Here is a 17,935-nt window from a genome sequence, read left to right on the forward strand (position 1 = left end):
CTTCCATCACATGTACAGCTGAATCTCAAGATATTGCACACAAATGAAATTGTATTGAGCCAACACTACTAAACTGTCTGAGCTAAGGACTACATGCAATCTGGTAAGTTTTGATTACAATACTGGGTGGGGTGAATATACACTGCTCAAAAAAATAAAGGGAACACTAAAATAACACATCCTAGATCTGAAGGAATGAAATATTCTTATTAAATACTGTTTTCTTTACATAGTTGAATGTGCTGACAACAAAATCACACAAAAATTATCAATAGAATAAATTTAAATAAAATTTATCAACCCATGGAGGTCTGGATTTTGAGTCACAATCAAAATTAACGTGGAAACCACACTACAGGCTGATCCAACTTTGATGTAATGTCCTTAAAACAAGTCAAAATGAGGCTCAGTAGTGTGTGTGGCCTCCACGTGCCTGTATGACCTCCCTACAACGCCTGGGCATGCTCCTGATGAGGTGGCGGATGGTCTCCTGAGGGATCTCCTCCCAGACCTGGACTAAAGCATCCGCCAACTCCTGGACAGTCTGTGGTGCAACGTGGCGTTGGTGGATGGAGCGAGACATGATGTCCCAGATGTGCTCAATTGGATTCAGGTCTGGGGAACGGGCAGGCCAGTCCATAGCATCAATGCCTTCCTCTTGCAGGAACTGCTGACACACTCCAGCCACATGAGGTCTAGCATTGTCTTGCATTAGGAGGAACCCAGGGCCAACCGCACCAGCATATGGTCTCACAAGGGGTCTGAGGATCTCATCTCGGTACCTAATGGCAGTCAGGCTACCTCTGGCGAGCACATGGAGGGCTGTGCGGCCCCACAAAAAAATGACACCCCACACCATGACTGACCCACCGCCAAACCGGACATGCTGGAGGATGTTGCAGGCAGCAGAACGTTCTCCATGGCGTCTCCAGACTCTGTCACGTCTGTCACATGTGCTCAGTATGAACCTGCTTTCATCTGTGAAGAGCACAGGGCGCCAGTGGCGAATTTGCCAATCTTGGTGTTCTCTGACAAATGCCAAACTTCCTGCACGGTGTTGGGCTGTAAGCACAACCCCACCTGTTTATTTATTTATTTTATTTTACAGTTATTTTACCAGATAAGTTGACTGAGAACACGTTCTCATTTGCAGCAACGACCTGGGGAATAGTTACAGGGGAGAGGAGGGGAATGAATGAGCCAATTGTAAACCTGTGGATGTCGGGCCCTCATACCACCCTCATGGAGTCTGTTTCTGACCGTTTGAGCAGACACATGCACATTTGTGGCCTGCTGGAGGTCATTTTGCAGGGCTCTGGCAGTGCTCCTCCTGCTCCTCCTTGCACAAAGGCGGAGGTAGCGGTCCTGCTGCTGGGTTGTTGCCCTCCTACGGCCTCCTCCACGTCTCCTGATGTACTGGCCTGTCTCCTGGTAGCGCCTCCATGCTCTGGATACTACGCTGACAGACACAGCAAACCTTCTTGCCACAGCTCGCATTGATGTGCCATCCTGGATGAGCTGCACTACCTGAGCCACTTGTATGGGTTGTAGACTCCGTCTCATGCTACCACTAGAGTGAAAGCACGCCAGGATTCGAAAGTGACCAAAACATCAGCCAGGAAGCATAGGAACTGAGAAGTGGTCTGTGGTCGCCACCTGCAGAACCACTCCTTTATTGGGGGTGTCTTGCTAATTGCCTATAATTTCCACCTGTTGTCTATTCCATTTGCACAAAAGCATGTGAAATTTATTGTCATTCAGTGTTGCTTCCTAAGTGGACAGTTTGATTTCACAGAAGTGTGATTGACTTGGAGTTACATTGTGTTGTTTAAGTGTTCCCTTTATTTTTTTGAGCAGTGTATTTTATATGACAAACATTTTTGTTAACTAGTAAATAGTAGCCAACAGCGAAGTGTGTTTAAATCATTTATAACTTGATAACAATTGCTGCTAGTTAGTTTTTGCTACCATGTGGGTTTTACCTTACATTTACATTACATTTAAGTCATTTAGCAGACGCTCTTATCCAGAGCGAATTACAAATTGGTGCATTCACCTTATGACATCCAGTGGAACAGCCACTTTACAACAGTGCATCTAAATCTTTTAAGGGGGGGGGGGGGGGAGGTCAGAAGGATTACTTTATCCTATCCTAGGTATTCCTTAAAGAGGTGGGGTTTCAGGTGTCTCCGGAAGGTGGTGATTGACTCCGCTGTCCTGGCGTCGTGAGGGAGTTTGTTCCACCTTGCTTGAGCCTGTGTTAATGTGTTAATCCATCTGTATCCATACATGTTTAATTTTAAAACATGTATCTTACAAAGGAGTTGTTTAATCTAACTGCTTAACTATTTATCTATACATGGAATTGTATGTTGTTTTTTTACTCATTTTTTCTAATCTTTACAGGAAAATGCCACAGGCACTATCTGGTGTGTGGAGACATTTCACTGCAGCTAATGTAGAAGGAAAAGCTGTGTACATTTGCAAATACTGTGCCAAATCATATGTGAATAATGCAACAAAGATGCAGAATCATCTGGCCAAGTGCATAAAGTTCCCTCAGCGCTCACAACAAGCAACCTCTGACAATAGTCCCTCTACTTCTATTTGAGGTGAAAATGATGAATCAGACACCTTATCGATATCAACAGCTCATGGTCCTCCTGGAATCAGAATTTTATTTTAATCAATGGATGAACGTAGTCAGAGAAATGCTGATGAATGTCTTGCTCAAGTTGTGTATGCAACTGGTTCACCTCTGATGCTCACAGGCAATGTGTATTGGAAGAGATTTCTGAATGTTAATCACCTAGCATACACCCCTCCAACCAGACATGCTTTATCTACTCATTCGCTGGATGCAGAGTTCAAGTGAAGGTCAAGCAAATCATAGAGAAAGCAGACTGTATTGCAATTATCTCTGATGGGTGCTCGAATGTTCGTGGGCAAGGAATAATTAACTACATCATCTCCACCCCTCAACCAGTATTCTACAAGAGCACAGACACAAGGGACAACAGACACACCAGTCTCTACATTGCAGATGAGCTGAAGGCAGTCATCAATGACCTTGGAGCACAGAAAGTATTTGCACTGGTGATCGACAATGCTGCGAACATGAAGGTCTAAAGTGGAGGATTCCTACCCTCACATCACACCGATTGGCTGGGCTGCTCATGAATTGAATCTGCTCCTCAAGGACACCATGGCACTGAAAACAAAGGATACACTCTACAAGAGAGCCAAAGAAATGGTTAGGTATGTGAAGTGTCATCAAGTTATAGCAGCAATCTACCTCACCAAGCAAAGTGAGAAGAATAAGAGCACCACATTGAAACTGCCCAGCAACACCTGTTGGGCGATGTTGTCATCATGTTTGACAGTCTCCTGGAGGGGAAGGAGTCTCTCCAAGAAATGGCCATATCACAGTCTGCCGATATGGACAGCCCCATCAAGAGGATCCTCCTGTATGATGTATTTTGGGAGAGTGGTAAGCAGCCTGAAACCTATAGCAGTAGCCATTGCACGGCTTGAGGGAGACACAATGCCATCCTGTCTGATGTTCAGACTCTGCTTGCAAATGTAAGAGAAGAAATCCTTACTGCCTGGCCCACTTCATTGTTGCTCCAAGCAGAGGAAACCACAGTTCTGAAATACATCAAAAAGCGTGAAGACTTCTGCATGAAGCCCATACACGGCACAGTGTACATGTCAGACCCCATGTATGCTGGCAAGAGCATCCTCTCTGGTGCAGAGATCAACAAGGCTTATGGTGTCATCACTACCGTGTCTCAGTACCGTGTCTCGCCACCCTGGCCACGATGAGGGCAAGGTTCTTGACAGTCTGGCAAAGTACACTTCCAAGTAAGGGCTATGGGATGGAGATGCAATATGGCAGTCGTGCCAACATCTATCATCAGCCACTTGGTGGAAGGGCCTTTGTGGATCTGAGGCTCTTTCCCCTGTTGCCTCCATCATCCTCGAAATCCCACCAACATCAGCCACCTCAGAGCACAACTGGTCCTTGCTTGGGAACACACACCAAAGCACGCAACAGGCAGACCAATACAAGGGTTGAAAAATTGGTGGCCATTTTGGCAAATTTTAGGCTTTTTGAGCCTGACAATGAGCCATCCTCAACAAGGTTGGAAAGTGACAATAAAGATGAGGCCTCAGAGTCTGATGTTCAAGAGGTGGACATTGAGAAGGTCCAGGGAGAAGACATGGAAGCCTGAAAGGAAGACAACCAAAGATTTAGTTTCTACACTATCATTTTACAGATGTACAGTTGAAGTTGGAAGTTTACATACACCTTAGTCAAATACACTTAATCTCTGTTTTTCACAATTCCTGACATTTAATCCTAGTAAAAAGTCCCTGTTTTAGGTCAGTTAGGATCACCACTTTATTTTAAGAACGTGAAATGTCAGAATAATACTAGAGAGAATTATTTATTTCAGATTTTATTTCTGTCATCACATTCCCAGTGGGTCAGAAGTTTACATACACGCAATTAGTATTTGGTAGCATTGCCTTTAAATTGTATAACTTGGGTCAAATGTTCCGGGGTAGCCTTCCACAAGCTTCCCACAATAATCTGGGTGAATTTTGGCCCATTCCTCCTGACAGAGCTGGTGTAACTGAGTCAGGTTTGTAGACCTCCTTGCTCGCACACACTTTTTCAGTTCTGCCCACAAACTTTCTATAGGGTTGAGGTCAGGGCTTTGTGATGGCCACTCCAATACCTTGACTTTGTTGTCCTTAAGCCATTTTGCCACAACTTTGGAAGTATGCTTGGGGACATTGTCTATTTGGAAGACCCATTTGCAAACAAGCTTTAACTTCCTGATTGGTGTCTTGACATGTTGCTTGAGTGGCTTCTTGCTTCCTAAGCGGCCTTTCAGGTTATGTCGATATAGGACTCATTTTTTCTGTGGATATAGATACTTTTGTACCTGTTTCCTCCAGCATCTTCACAAGGTCCTTTGCTGTTGTTCTGGGATTGATTTGCACTTTTCGCACCAAAGTACATTCATCTCTAGGAGACAGAACGAGTCTCCTTCCTCAGCACTATGACGGCTGCGTGGTCCCATGGTGTTTATACTTGCGTACTATTGTTTGTACAGATGAACGTGGTACCTTCAGGCGTTTGGAAATTGCTCCCAAGGATGAACCAGACTTGTGGAGGTCTACACATTTTTTTTCTGAGGTCTTGGCTGATTTCTTTTGCTTTTCCCATGATGTCAAGCAAAGGGGCACTGAGTTTTAAGGTAGGCCTTGAAATATATCCACAGGTACACCTCCAATTGACTCAAATTATGTCAATTAGTCTATCAGAAGCTTCTAAAGCCATGACATAATTTTCTGGAATTTTCCAAGCTGTTTAAAGTTACAGTCAACTTAGTGTATGTAAACTTCTGACCCACTGGAATTGTGATACAGTGAATTGTATGTGAAATAATCTGTCTGTAAACAAATGTTGGAAAAATTACGTGTCATTAATAAAGTAGATGTCCTAACCGACTTGCCAAAACTACAGTTTGTTAACAAGAAATTGGTGGAGCGGTTGAAAAATGAGTTTTAATGACTCCAACCTAAGTGTATGTGTCACGTTCCTGACCTATTGTTCCTTTTTCTTTTATTTATTTAGTTGGTCAGGGCGTGAGTTGGGGTGGGTTGTCTTTGTGTGCTTTTGTATTGTCTAGGGTGTTGTATGGTTTAGGGGGTTATATAGAGTAGATGGGTTAGTGTTTAGTATAGGTGTCTAGGAAAGTCTATGGTTGCCTGAATTGGTTCTCAATCAGAGACAGCTGGTTATTGTTGTCTCTGATTGGGAGCCATATTTAAGGCAGCCATAGGCTTTAGCTGTTTGTGGGTAATTGTCTATGTGTAGTGTTTGTGTCAGCACTATCTGTCTGTATAGCTTCACGGTCGTCAGTTTTGTTAGTTCGTGTATAGTTGTTTGTTTCTTGTTTGTTTTTCTCTCTTCTTTAATAAAAGAAGATGTATTTTGCACACGCTGCGCCTTGGTCCAATCTCTCACAGCAAGACGATCGTGACAGTATGTAAACTTCCGACTTCAACTGTATATTGAAAACGTTTTTGGGAGATGCGATGGATCATTGGGGATCATTCAATATTCCCTGTCTTTTGTTGTTCAGTGAAATCATCCCATGTGAAGAGTCAACTCATTTACTTAAAGTTCAATTCGTAACTAAATCGTTTTTAAAACTTCTATTGGAAGGATTTAATCATTTGCAATTATGTCTACTTATGATAAGGTAAAAGCTTTACGTTTGTCTACATATGGTAAATATATCCAATGCAAAAAAACTTTACATTTACATGGTATTAATATTCATTCCCAAATATTCCTGCAGAAAGTTTCCACCTCTGAATATTCCCCAAAATGTGCAACCCTAATAGCTACAGAGAACTCATTGCTCTCTATGGCTGTAACCTGAGTGTCAGGGACAAACCATGCAGGTACACTACCTTCCCTTTTCCACTGAGAGAGCGTGACTGACATTCCTCTGTGTGCCTCTTCCCACAGACCCAGGATATCTCTATTTAAGCCAAGGACACGATCTATGAACGCTGTCACACTAGTGGCAGGCAATTAGAGAGCTGTAAAGTTCATGGTTGACGATAGAGTGGAACTTCGCCAGCCAAACTCTTGATTGTTCCTAGGATGAATCTCACTAGACGCATTAACGGGGTATTTCACCCTGTGGGACCCTGGGTTTGTTTTGATCATGTCTGAGGGATTTCTAGGTGAGGGAGATGTGTCTCACACAATTGGCCACGAAGAGGCTTCTGCTAATTCTACCAATTGAAGCCAAACATAATTTAGACAAGGGTAGCTAGGCAGCCACATATAGTAAGTCCCTGAGCTTTTTTCCATGTGACCTGATCAGGACAATCTCAGGGTCCTATAACCAATGGCAGGGGGAAATTCACCTGGATGTGGGGCTGCAAATGAAATTCAGTGTCATCCCAAATGGCACCCCATTTCCTATATAGTTCACTACTTTTTCACTTAGGCCCTTGTCAAAAATAGAGCACTTTATAGGAAATAGGATGCAATTTGGGAAGCAGACCCAGTCAGCCAAGGGCCTGGGGAGACCTGGCAGATGAGAGCCCACCAACGCAGGTGGGTGCCTGGGTGGAAGCTCTAATGGGAAGCCATCCATCCCCACTGCCTGCCTGGCATAACCCTGTCCATCACCGGGCTCCCGCCACCGTGCCAGGGAAAACCAGCTGATAACACTGAGCTGTCAGCCACCCTAATCCCCCATCAGTCAGAGGACAAAGGCTGTTGTCCGCCACACAGGCTAGGCGAAACGATGCAGAGCACATCAAACACTGAGTCCCACCTGCACAGGGAGATACTGACCGTTTTAAAAGAGCCTCATAGTACATCTCTAGACAGCTTGCTAGCTGGGGCACATGATACTCATATAGACCACTAACACCTGGCTTTCTGGTGCATTCAAAGGAAGTGATTAAAGGTTATTTACAAAGTGTCCCGTTGATTTGTACCCTGGTATATACACTCTGTCCAGGTAATAAAATGGGGGTTGCAAGCATATGTATCTATGGCTTGGAAATTATTTTGCAAAGAAAACGAGTTTCTATTGGACAAACGCAGGTAAGTCACTCCCCGTTTCGTACCGTTATGTTAAAAGGGTAAACGGCTTCCGTTTCCAGAGGTAACGTTAATGAATATAGCCTAATGTAGGAAAATATGTCGTTATGTATCGTTTAAAAATTGTAGCAATAATACATTTTAATGGAAAACTAACCTGTTTAAAAGGAAGGATGTAAAAACAAAAATGTCAGCCAACGTAAAATGCGTTAATATATTCAGAGAGTCCATTTTGCTTACCTGTTCCAGCATCTTTCGATATCTCTGGTTGGCTTGGTCTATCAACTCCCGAACTGTCCATTCTCCTTTACACGGAACGACCACTGCAGTTGCTCCAAAAGTTAGTGACTTTCATGTTGTCCTTGTCATCCGAAAAAAAAGTTTTTGAAGAACAGCCTCCTTTGATCATCTGTATATTCCTCTGTGATTCATTCACATGTGCGAGGCTGCGAAGCGCTTGATACAAGGCTCAACCGAAACTGGAGCATAGGTGTCACTGGATGAATTTACACTGACAAAATGACTACTACTCAAAACTACAATTTACGATAAAAAAGCATTAGCTTTTCTCAATTATCGGTCAAATTAATAAACGGAGTAGCTTTCATTATTTTGTGTGCTGAAATATACCTGTTGATCATTGCACTGACACCCGGAATTTGATCAACATAAATCACGTCAATGATAGGTTTCCACTAGTTACCACAGCCACGAAGTCAAAATTGGCTATAGCCCTATCGTAAAAATGTATGAAAACAAAAATGAATTTAAGGTCAGCAGAGTGGTTAGGTTTAAAATCTGATTTTAAGAAGATACATTTTTTAAATGAGCATGGTTTATGACTGACTGACTGGTAACTAGTGACGACCCAATGTTAGGCTGTTGATAAACGTATTGTAATGACCCGGCTGGGTCATAAAGGGAAAAGAGACGGACTCTAGGTGTGCAGGTCAGAACACAGGTTTATTCATAAACTGGGCTATTGTTCCGGCCACAACCCACGCCGCTAAATGCCGAACGTACACAATGTTACCCTGTCGGGTCAAGAGTCACTCTCATAGGAACAGATCAAGGCACGAACAGAAGAGAGAGAACAATGAGACAGTAATCCCTATTTATGCATTTCCAAATCCCGCGGTATTACCCATCATACCCCCCCAACCTTTCCATCTGTCCTGACATATTCAACCCCTGCTAGTAGCCATGAGAACAATAACACACCCACAAACACAGAACACAATACCGGGTCGTTACAGTATCAACGATTGCTTCAAATATTTATCTTCTCAAAGGTTCAAATTCCTTGTCTTACCTACTTTGAGCCATTTTCTTTTCAACATGACAATGATTGTAAACGACATAGAGCCTGTTTACCATAAACCCTGCTTTGACTTTATACCCTAAGTTTTAAAAAGTTACAAGTTCAAAGCAGAAACATGCCTACCAAACACCCACGAGCAAATCACTGTCTACACTTTGTCAAAGGGTCAATTATGGCAAGTGATTGAGAGCTTAATATGCTGATCGCATGCGTGAGCGAGCATTGCAAAATAAATGTATCTTTCAATAATTTCACCCACACTGCTTGTGAGTCTGCGTAGCCAGCAGCTAAAATATAACCTGCAAGTCTCTCCCATCTCATTGTTTTTTAGGAGCATATACCCATGTGGGTGATTGAAAGATGAAATTAAGTCCACACTCAGTACAGTTGGTGGTGGTAATGCACCTTAAAGTTGGGTGTGAACCGCAATATAAAGTCCAAAGAAAAAATACAAAGCCTGAAGGAGGAGAGATTACTAGAAACGTACTCGGTTTACCCTTTTATCTGTGGATTAATTATCTGTGTGCATTTCAGGTTAAATAACAACCCAATGTTTATATCCCAGGACAAATTAGCTCGCATCAGCAAGTTAGCAAGCTAAAAATGTTTAATGCTTTTCGATCTGTCCCCAAATAATATAGTTGTTTCAGCATTTGTTTTAATATTTCAACCTGCATGTCCTGATCGCATCTGGTGGGGTGACAAAATCAACATGTGTGCGATGGCACACGCGGACGAGCGGTGTGGTCAGCATATAATTCCAACACACAGCCATGGCTCTAAAAAAACGTATTCAAGCCTCAGCTTTAGTCGAAGAGACTTGATGATAAGAAATATATTTTAGTTTAGGTTATTAAATTAATTTCTCAAGCCGGCCAACCATGCTAATATGAAATCCCTGAAAATGTCTGTTTAATTTGGTGAGGTAGAACATTATTACTTAAAATCTTAAATTCTGTTTTTCTTCAACTTCTAACTGCTAAGTAGGAAACGTTGCCATATGGCTTCCACCTATCCAATCCCCTGGTTTGCAGTCGTTTTGGATCTCAGAAATAGTCCACTCCCTCACCCTATTTACAGTGCAACCACAACTCACTACCCTCGTCTCTCCTATCACATCCACTCAACTCATCCCCTCCTCCCATTCCTGACAAGATCCCATAATATCCCACCTGTCTCTCTTCTCAAAATAATATTAGAATGATTCTGCCATCTCATTACTACTGTAAACGTCTGGTAAATTGCTTTTACATTTTAAATGGCACATTAATGCACATAGACAGACTCCACCTCCTCTTATCCTGGCTGTTTCCTTTTTTCTAAAGTTATTTTCTTTGGCCACATCTACCCCAAAAGCACAAACTGATGGATTCATATAGCATGCGTCCCAAATGGCACCCTATTCAGGGAATAGGATGCCATTTGGGACGTAGGCATAATCACAACAATCAATTACAATTTCTGACATTGTAATCCCCCTCTAGATATCCCTACTGTGAACTGAACAATGCATCCTTCCCTTTGCTCATCTCATCAGTGCAGCAATCAACAAGGTATGAAAGGGACAGAGAGAGAGAGAGAGAGAGAGAGAGAGAGAGAGGGAGAGGACCAAGCCATCTATGTAGGTAGCCCAGGCCAAGCTAGCATTGTATCCTGTCCTGTCCTCCTCCTCTCTGGTGGACTGTTTATCCCACACACACTCAGAATAAAAATGTATGTTGGATTACACAGTGTTATACCTAGCATTTGCATCGCCATTGCGGAGATATATGATTCAATTGATGTTTTCCCCCACAATGTGGTTGTAGTAGGAGGCGGACTAACTGTATAGTACTGTGGGACTTTGGTTTTTGTGCACAGACTTGGCAGTGGTCAAACCCATTCAACTTGCATGAAATGAGTGTCATTGTAGTGGCATTATTGTGCTGTGGTATTGTCAATGTCCACACTGGAGCAGTGGCAGGTGAAGGATGAAAGCCATTACACAGACGTGTGCTTCATTGTGGACATGCATTAAGACTCAACACAAAAGAAAGAACTACATAATTGTCTCGGTGAGAACGGTTCAGTCGAAACTATGGCACACACACTAATCTTGCTGTTCTTTCCTTTATCTCTATCATCAATCAATCAAATGTATTTTACATCAGCAGTTGTCACAAAATGCTTATACAGACACCAAGCCTAAAACCCCAAAGAGCAAGCAATACAGATGAAGAAGCACAGTGGCTAGGAAAAATCTACTAGAAAGGCAGGAACCTAGGAAGAAACCTAGAGAGGAACCAGGAGCTTTAGTATCCCTCAATTATGTGTGCTACTTACTATAGCATTTTGTAGTATAGTATATAATACTATGCAGTACAGGGATGGGCAACTGGCGGTCTGTGGCCCCCTTTTTTAGGCACACGGATACATTTTGGAACACAGTCAGGGTCTCAACTTGCTGTTGAGAGTTAGAATAGTAGAATACACAAGGTGCAATTTCAAAATTTGGTTGTGCATCAGCAGTTTTTTTCTTGTTATGCCAGTCACTGACAGTCACTCAATTAGTCAGCTAACATTTTGTAGATTGGTAAATTCGTCTAGCCAGCTATCTAAACTTGTAGTAATCATGGTCTAGTTACCGACCGGGGCCCCAATTTTGTTAGTCACTCTCACTGCAAACATTTCTCTCCACCCTGTTGCAAAATGTATAGAATTCCAGGAAATGAACTCTAAATTCTAATATTTTTCTCTCCACTATCAGGAGGGAGGCTCTTTGACTGGATGTGGGTACGCAGATCCATGAGCCACTGCGGCCCCTCATGATGAGTTCAGATTTTCTGTGATCCCCACCCCAATCAAAGTTGCCCATATCTGCTACAGTAAATATTACAGTATTATCCAGAAGAAGAAAAAAACACTGTATTAAATATTACAGTAATGTCCACAAAAACACTATAGTCCGCAGAAACACTACAGTTTTTTAATTATAGTAAATACTACAGTATTTAATTTGCAGATACCCTGCTCATGTCCCTCCCCCATATTCTAATTTGTGTCACACATAAGTGAGAAACCTACATGGAAGGAAAATACCATAAATTGTGTTCCCTACCAGTTGTAGAAAACAGCAGAAGCCCAGAACTACCCTTTCAGACCCCAGTTCTACCTATAGGTTCTATGTACTATTTCTGTATTTATTAAGTAGGATTTCTCAAGGAGAAAGCCTCCACTTTTATGTCAAAGGTAATAAAGCACTATAGCACTATAGTAAATACTACAGTAATGTCTGCAAAAATAATACAGTAAATGCTATAGTATACTACAGTCCGCAAAAACCCTACAGTATATACTACATTATACTACAATTTGCAGAAAACACAACATAGTTTCCTTTTATTATAGTGTTTTTAAGGGAAAGGAAATGGAAAGGGGGATACTTAGTCAGTTATACAACTGAATGCCTTCAACTAAAATGTGTCTTCCACATTTAACCCAACCCATCTGAATCAGAGAGGTGCGTACTATAGTGAACTGTAAATACTACACCATACTCCAGTAAATACTGAACTGCACTGTTGGTTAAGGGCTTGTAAGTAAGTATTTCACGGTAAGGTCTACACTTGTTGTATTCGGCGCATGTGACAAATAAAGTTTGATTTGATACTACAGTATTCACTGTGGTGTTTTTGCAGACTTTAATGATTACTACAGTAAAGTCTGCAAAAACACTACAGTGAATACTATAGTATTTATGCCATACTGTAAATGGTATTTTTTCATGTGGGGATGCTCGAAACAGCATGTCCTGGACAAGGTAGCAGATCCGATGAACAGGTCAGGGTTCCATAGCCGGCAGAACAGCAGAAACTGGATCAGCAGCACAACCAGGTGGACTGGGGACGTGGACAGCCTAGAGTCATCAAGCCAGGTAGTCCTGAGTCATGGTCCTATGGGAGGGGAGACAGAGAGAGAGATTTCACTTTTGTTTATTATTTATTTCACTTGCTTTGGCAATGTAAACATATGTTTCCCATGCCAATAAAACCCATTGAATTTAATTGAGAATGTGAGAGAGAGTAGAATTAGAGGGAGCATACTTAAGATCACACAGAACACCAGATAAGACAGGAGAATTACACCAGATAGGACAGACTGGCCCTAACTCCCCGGCACATAGAGTATTGCAGCATAGATTCTGGGGACTGAAACAGAGGGGGTCGGTGGACACTCCTCCAAAGTTACACATGGACAGGGACAACTAGGTAGGATATAATCCCACCCACTTTGCCAAAGCACAGCCCCCACACCACCAAAGGGATATCAACAGTCCACTAACTTACTACCCTGAGACAAGGTTGAGTATAGCCCACGAAGATCTCCCCACCGCACAAGCCTGAGGGGGTGCAAAACCAGACAGGAAGATCACATGAGTTACTCAAGCCATTCAATTTGAGCATAGCTGGCATGACATGATGCACCTTGACCCTTCTAGGGACTGCATGGGTAAGTGCAAGCAAGCCAGTCACTTAGCCCCCGTAATAGGGTCAGAGGCAGAGAATACCAGTGGAGAGAGGGGAGGCAGCCAGGCAGAGACACCAAAGGTGGTTCGTCACTCCAGTGCCTTGCCATTCACCTTCGCACCTCTGGGCTAGACCACTCAATCATAGGACCTACTAAAGAGATGAGTCTTCAGTAAAGACTTAAAGGTTGAGATTCAAATTCAGAAAACTTTAATCTCCTCAGAGAGGCAATTAATCTTGCAGCAGTCAATAAACATATCACATATAAAAAATAAATAGCTAAGGATATTTGCAAGCAAATAGGCAGGGTAAGTGCAGTTTTATAGTGCAAGTGCTAAGTTCAATTAGTCCAACATTTTGTTAAGTTGCAGAATTGCATTCGGAATAAAAGAGTACTTGGCCCTATTTTTTTTAACCTTAGGTAGTCTGTACCTGCGGTCAGAGGGAAGGAGCTGGAATTCAGGGTGGTGTGGATGGGTAGAGTCAACCACTATTTTATTCACCTTATGGAGGGCTCTGCCCAGGTAGAGGGATGACAGTTCTTGCTGTTGCTGCCCCATGATTTTTCCGCAAGTCCGGACTGTCTTGCCCAACCTATTTTTCTGTGCAACCTTGATATTCCCAAACAAGCAGGTCAAGCAGTAGGACAGAATGCTCTCAATGAATGATTTATAAAAGAGAACCACGATGGTTAGATCAACATTAAAAAAGTGCAGTTTCTGTAGGAAATACAGTCTCTGTTTTTCTTAAATAGTGTCAGTCCACTGATCCCAGTCAGTCCACTGATCCCAGGACAGCTTGAGGTCAATGACTAGCCAAGTTATTTGTACTCCTCCACTATTTCAATGGGCTCACCTTTTATCAGTGGTGGTGTGTGCATGGTAGTGTTCCTTCGAATGTCAATCACCATGTCTTTTGTTTTTTATGTATTTAATTTTAGATGGGATGACACATCATTATGTCTGAGTCTCTCACATGGATCGGCAGACCATTACATAAAAATTGAGCTCAATGTGAGAAAGCCCTGCCTCCAACTGTTTGCTTAGAAATTCTAGGACCAATAAGGAGGCCTGTGTCTTGTGACCTTAGAGTAGGTCTGTACGGCAGTACCAAATCAAAAGATAAGTAGGAGCATGTCGACGTCATAGATAATACAAGAGGTAAGTGGGAGTATATACATCCTGATTGAAACGCTAAACAAAGTATAACATATCTGCAATGTAGAACAGTTAGACCTCTTTTTACTGTTCCTCTTGCACCTTAAAAGTGTAACGTCCTCCACCCACAGTTCCTTTTTTTTCAATATGGATCCTTTTTTGCACACAATATCTAACTTTAGAAGGGGAAGAACAATAGAAAGCACATTCATAAGGTCCTTCTTCCTGTTGACTCTTTGTTACATTTACATTTAAGTCATTTAGCAGACGCTCTTATCCAGAGCGACTTACAAATTGGTGCATTCACCTTATATCCAGTGGAACAGCCACTTTACAATAGTGCATCTAAATCTTTTAAGGGGGGGGGGGTTAGAAGGATTACTTTATCCTATCCTATGTATTCCTTAAAGAGGTGGGGTTTCAGGTGTCTCCGGAAGGTGGTGATTGACTCCGCTGACCTGGCGTCGTGAGGGAGTTTGTTCCACCATTGGGGTGCCAGAGCAGCGAACAGTTTTGACTGGGCTGAGCGGGAACTGTACTTCCTCAGAGGTAGGGAGGCGAGCAGGCCAGAGGTGGATGAACGCAGTGCCCTTGTTTGGGTGTAGGGCCTGATCAGAGCCTGAAGGTACGGAGGTGCCGTTCCCCTCACAGCTCCGTAGGCAAGCACCATGGTCTTGTAGCGGATGCGAGCTTCAACTGGAAGCCAGTGGAGAGAGCGGAGGAGCGGGGTGACGTGAGAGAACTTGGGAAGGTTGAACACCAGACTGGCTTTGGCGTTCTGGATGAGTTGTAGGGGTTTAATGGCACAGGCAGGGAGCCCAGCCAACAGCGAGTTGCAGTAATCCAGACGGGAGATGACAAGTGCCTGGATTAGGACCTGCGCCGCTTACTGTGTGAGGCAGGGTCGTACTCTGCGAATGTTGTAGAGCATGAACCTACAGGAACGGGCCACCGCCTTGATGTTAGTTGAGAACGACAGGGTGTTGTCCAGGATCACGCCAAGGTTCTTAGCGCTCTGGGAGGAGGACACAATGGAGTTGTCAACCGTGATGGCGAGATCATGGAACGGGCAGTCCTTCCCCGGGAGGAAGAGTAGCTCCGTCTTGGCGAGGTTCAGCTTGAGGTGGTGATCCGTCATCCACACTGATATGTCTGCCAGACATGCAGAGATGCGATTCGCCACCTGGTTATCAGAAGGGGGAAAGGAGAAGATTAATTGTGTGTCGTCTGCATAGCAATGATAGGAGAGACCATGTGAGGATATGACAGAGCCAAGTGACTTGGTGTATAGCGAGAAAAGGAGAGGGCCTAGAACAGAGCCCTGGGGGACACCAGTGGTGAGAGCACGTGGTGCGGAGACAGATTCTCGCCACGCCACCTGGTAGGAGCGACCTATCAGGTAGGACGCAATCCAAGCGTGGGCCGCGCCGGAGATGCCCAACTCGGAGAGGGTGGAGAGGAGGATCTGATGGTTCACAGTATCAAAGGCAGCCGATAGGTCTAGAAGGATGAGAGCAGAGGAGAGAGAGTTAGCTTTAGCAGTGCGGAGCGCCTCCGTGACACAGAGAAGAGCAGTCTCAGTTGAATGACTAGTCTTGAAACCTGACTAATTTGGATCAAGAAGGTCATTCTGAGAGAGATGGCAGGAGAGCTGGCCAAGGACGGCACGTTCAAGAGTTTTGGAGGGAAAAGAAAGAAGGGATACTGGTCTGAAGTTGTTGACATCGGAGGGATCGAGTGTAGGTTTTTTCAGAAGGGGTGCAACTCTCGCTCTCTTGAAGACGGAAGGGACGTAGTCAGCGGTCAAGGATGAGTTGATGAGCGAGGTGAGGTAAGGGAGAAGGTCTCCGGAAATGGTCTGGAGAAGAGAGGAGGGGATAGGGTCAAGCGGGCAGGTTGTTGGGCGGCCGGCCGTCACAAGACGCGAGATTTCATCTGGGGAGAGAGGGGAGAAAGAGGTCAAAGCACAGGGTAGGGCAGTGTGAGCAGAACCAGCGGTGTCGTTTGACTTAGCAAACGAGGACCGAATGTCGTCGACCTTCTTTTCAAAATGGTTGACGAAGTCATCCGCAGAGAGGGAGGAGGGGGGGGGGATTCAGGAGGGAGGAGAAGGTGGCAAAGAGCTTCCTAGGGTTAGAGGCAGATGCTTGGAATTTAGAGTGGTAGAAAGTGGCTTTAGCAGCAGAGACAGAAGAGGAAAATGTAGAGAGGAGGGAGTGAAAGGATGACAGGTACGCAATGGGGGAACTATTTTGTGCTGAGCATATTGCCCATATTGCTTTCTGATGTCACTTCCCTTTTGATCAGCCAGTGTAGCTATTTGCTGATCCAGCTGTCCCACTGGTCTGGTAGGTAGAGGTAATACAATATCGTATGTGTTGGGCAATATGCTCAGCACAAAATAGTTCCCACTGTCCTCCATCCCTACAGCGAATGCGAAAGAGGGTTAGGGGGTTGTGTGTGTGTGTGTGTGTGTGTGTGTGTGCGTTTGGGATTTTATTAACTTCTGCTATACTACCAGTAAAAATCGCAGGATGTTTTTGTGTCTAACTTTCTTGGAGTGCAATTCTGAGGGTAGTTGTCGCGGTCAATAATGTCGTTGATTTGCTTTCAGATTTTGATTAGTGGCCGGTTTTTAAAGAGCAGAATCGACTGGTTCTCAGCAGTCGTGCCACCACCTCCGTGTTTTAGCTCAGTGTGGGATCAGGTTTTATCAATAGCCGTCCTCCTGCTTACAATAACAGGCTAAAACAGTAACATGGATTACTCACAGAGCCCCACAGAGGGACCGTTATGTTTGTGTGTGTGTGTGTGTGTGTGTGTGTGTGTGTGTGTGTGTGTGTGTGTGTGTGTGTGTGTGTGTGTGTGTGTGTGTGTGTGTGTGTGTGTGTGTGTGTGTGTGTGTGAAACATATCCACATCTTTTTATCTCAAGGGTTTCGTCATCCTCCTTTTAACAACTGGAAGATTTAGATCCAATCCATTTGATCTGTCGTCACTGTTATTAGAGGTTAAGCATACAGTATGTGTGCCGATAAATCAAAGGATGCCTTTGCCTTGGATGTATTGTTTTTCCAGGGATATTCTCACTCCATAAATGTTATGGGAGACAAGGCCGCGGGAATCAGGATGTAACACACACACACACTCACAGTGAGAGAGCTGAACACACACACACACACACACACACACACACACACAAACACAAGGAGAGCTGTGCAAATAGAGGGAGCGCCAGGTCTTCTGTTTTCATTTTCAGCTGAGGAGTCGGCGGGCAACTAGCAATGTTTTAACAACCCCGATTC

General features: G+C 43.7%; 1 pseudogene; it reads right to left on the reverse strand.

Moving 5' to 3' along the window:
- Positions 1–7,999, reverse strand: part of LOC129860067 (partitioning defective 3 homolog B-like) — a 204,826-nt pseudogene extending 196,827 nt beyond the window's left edge.
- Positions 8,000–17,935: the final 9,936 nt, after the last annotated feature.

The sequence above is a fragment of the Salvelinus fontinalis genome, chromosome 7 (genome assembly GCF_029448725.1).
Source record: "Salvelinus fontinalis isolate EN_2023a chromosome 7, ASM2944872v1, whole genome shotgun sequence".
NCBI lineage: Eukaryota > Metazoa > Chordata > Actinopteri > Salmoniformes > Salmonidae > Salvelinus > Salvelinus fontinalis.